Raw genomic sequence first — 3,464 nt, 5'->3', positions numbered from 1 at the left:
GAATTTTAAAAATCAGCACTCTTTGAATGTTTCCCTAGAAAACAGCTATTTATGTTTTATTGAAAAGCACACAGCAATGGCAAAATGCACAGGCACTCAAAATGCGATGCTGGTTACAGGTTCAGCAAATCAGTGGCGGGTGCTGATGGGGCCTCTGTAAAAGGTTAGTATGTTGACATGTAAGACTCACGACTCTGTCTCCAGGATCAGACTGTACTCTGTGTTGTCCTCAGAAACCCAGTTCTACTTCTAGTGTGTGTCCTTCCTCCGGTGTCCCATTAAGGATCCCTAGCTTCTCTTTTGTGGAATGTAAGAGGTTGTTGATATACTTTACTGTTATACTGTTGTGACTTAGTCACTATTTTTTGAGGGACAAAGTTCAGTCTTCCCCAATGTTACAATAATTTCAAACAGTTGAAATCCAAAGTTTAAATTTCTGTCACGTGAGAATTATGCACATCGAAATGGGAAACACAGGTAACTTTCTCCCTACCAAGATAAGAATTATGTTAAAGTCAAAGCCAATTTCTAATTTTCACTAATTCAATCGTACGAATTAATGAATTTTACGACTTTTTTTGAATTTTTTTTATATAGGATATGCTCTGGTAAATGTTTTATATGCACTGACTATAGAAACCGTGTAACCCCTAAAGACAACAGAGACAATTCTTTTCCTTATTTCTGGATGATAAAATTGAGTCACAGAACAGCTCAGGTTGTTGTTCAGAATCACACAGTGGGTGAAGAAGGGATGTGAGTCAAGCATTCTGGGAGCTGAGCAAGGGCACTTACTCTCTGTGATGAATCGCCTCTCTATCGATGCACCGCCAAGTGTGATTCTGTGTGAAGGTCCTCTGATTTATTCATAATATGCCAACCAAAGAAAGGTTAGGTTTTATATGAAAGAGTAGTTTTATTTTACTCATTATCATTTTTATTATCCACATGGCAACTGGATATTTTGATTCTTGACGTTATTATAGTGTGGAGTTGATGCAGCTTTTGATCATAATAAGGCTGAATGAAAAGATTTTAACTCGTTATCCTAAGGGGTATAGGAATCATTCTGTCTTACATATGCATGGTCGAATGTAACTGTAATGTAATTTTGCAAATTATATTCCTTTGAAATTCATGTAATTTTCTTGTCCTTTTCCTTTATAGTTTCTCTCAGGGAGTCACAAAGCCAGGTGTGTTGACTGAATTTTTCTTGAGATTATATTTGTAGTTGAAATAAATTTAGTCCACAGTGTGAAAAGATAAGTGAGCTGAAAAGGAAGTTTATTTAGGAAAGTTTTACCTGTCATTGTGGACATTTTCGACCATGCTGTTTTTGACTCTTTGACAAGATCAGGGACCTGTATTTGTTTTATAGAGTTCATGATTAAGATTAATATAGAAACATGAACAGCTAATTCTTGGTCTCCTTTAGGCTCTTAAACTCATCCTGCTTAAAATTTCCTGACTAATTTGTATGGAATTGTATCTATTGAGCCTTAATTTATTATCTGGGCACCTAAAAATATTTTGTATTTTCCTAAGGAAGAGAGGCATAGGTAATTTAAGCCTTCAAATTCGATGTAATTATGCTTCTCCCTTTCCATAATAAATAAAATGAGTTTCATTTTGAGGACAAGAAAGCAGAGATTTAACTCCACTCAACTGTGCCAGCCTCTAGAATTCCAGTTAAATGTGCCAGCCTCTAGAATCTACTGATTTGATTGGTGTATCTCTGAGAGCAGAGAGTAGTTATAAATTTTGCAACTAAAAATAATAAATAAAGCTATCTTAAGACTTCTATCTAGGTTCAAACTCAACATTTTGGTTTGAATGCCTGTAAAAATGCTTAGCTATATCACTGCTCAGTAACGTGTGGACAGACACGACTTTTTTAGAAATAAACTCAGTATTATGCTGATGAGGCTTTTTATTATATAAACTTTAATTAAGTTGATTATATTAAAACTTATAACCTGTTTCTTATTTAGTTGAATTATATTAGCTATGGATTAATTTAACAAGCTTATTTTAGTAGGGAAATTAAATTACCCCACTTTAATTTGCTTGACTATTTAATATAATGTCCAAAAACTTTAAAATGGTGCAAATGGATTTTTACATTTAAACTTAATTAGAGTTATCATTCCAATGTCACAAAAGATGCATAATAATGTGAAGTAAATGAATTCTATAAAATGTGCATTAAGTTATTTCATTTAAATATATTTACTTACTGTAAAATAAGTTTTAATGACTTCATATTTATTGGGTTTTAAAATAAAGCCATTCAAGTTTTTTAAAAGCTAACTGAATGCAGAATATATATAGTGGAACCTTCATTGTTGACCACCTCCCCTACAGTGACCACTGCTTACGTTGACCTAGTTTTCATAGACCAGCCATGAACCACATGTATACATCAGTACATTAGGCCTAGTTCCTTATGTTGACCACCTTCGTATGTTGACCATTTTGTTACAATCTCCTGGGGGCTCAACTTACAGAGGTTCTATTCTACTTTATATTATTTTTACTCTTATATGTGTGGGTGCATAACTGTGAATTATACAAAATAAAATTAGTGTGGGTATCCCTTTGGCTATATTATTAGAAAAGAAATTACAAGGGAACATTTAGGAGCATGTGGGATGGACTCTGTAAGAATAGGTATTGATTCTTTCTAAAGAAACTATGAAGAATTGAGTTATGAGTATATTAGAAAAAAGACATTTTTACTTGGACCTATTAAATATAAAAATTTCAAATACACATATTATATGAACCTGCTGCTATTAATAATTAAATGTTTGTTATTTAACCTAAGAATTGAACTCTGGTAGCGTGATTCCTCCTGATTTGTTTTTATTTCTCAGTAATGTCTTGGCTTTTCGAGGTTTTTTCCTGGTGCCATATAAAATGAAGTACTATTTTTTTTTTCCTGCAGTTTTTGGCCGGGTTTGGGTTTGAACCCTCCACCTCCAGTATATGGGGTCGGTACCCTATTCCTTTGAGCCACAGGCACCACCCAATGAAGTACCATTTTTTCCAGATCTTTAAAGTATGACAGTGGTGCTTTGATAGGGATCACATTAAATTTGTAAATTGCTTTGATTAATATGGACATTTTAACAATGTTGATTCTTCATAGCCATGAGCATGGTATGGTTTTTCATTTGTTAACATCTTCAGTTATTTCTTTTCTCAGAGTTTCATAATTCTCTTTATAGAGATCTTTTGTGTCCTTTGTTAGGTAAATTCCCAAGTATTTCATCTTCTTTGGCACAACTAACTGTAAAGGGAATAGAATCTTTGACTATTTTTGTGGCTCGACTATTATTGGTATATATAAAAGCTATTGATTTGTGGGTATTGATTTGTATCCTAAGACACTACTGTATTCCTTGATCACTTCTAAGAGTTTTGTGGTTGAGTCCCTGGGGTTTTCCAGGTATAAAATCATA

The sequence above is a fragment of the Otolemur garnettii genome, unplaced genomic scaffold (assembly GCF_000181295.1).
Source record: "Otolemur garnettii isolate 467f Iridium unplaced genomic scaffold, OtoGar3 scaffold00054, whole genome shotgun sequence".
NCBI classification, from domain to species: domain Eukaryota; kingdom Metazoa; phylum Chordata; class Mammalia; order Primates; family Galagidae; genus Otolemur; species Otolemur garnettii.
Note: the sequence above shows the minus strand (reverse complement) of the source record.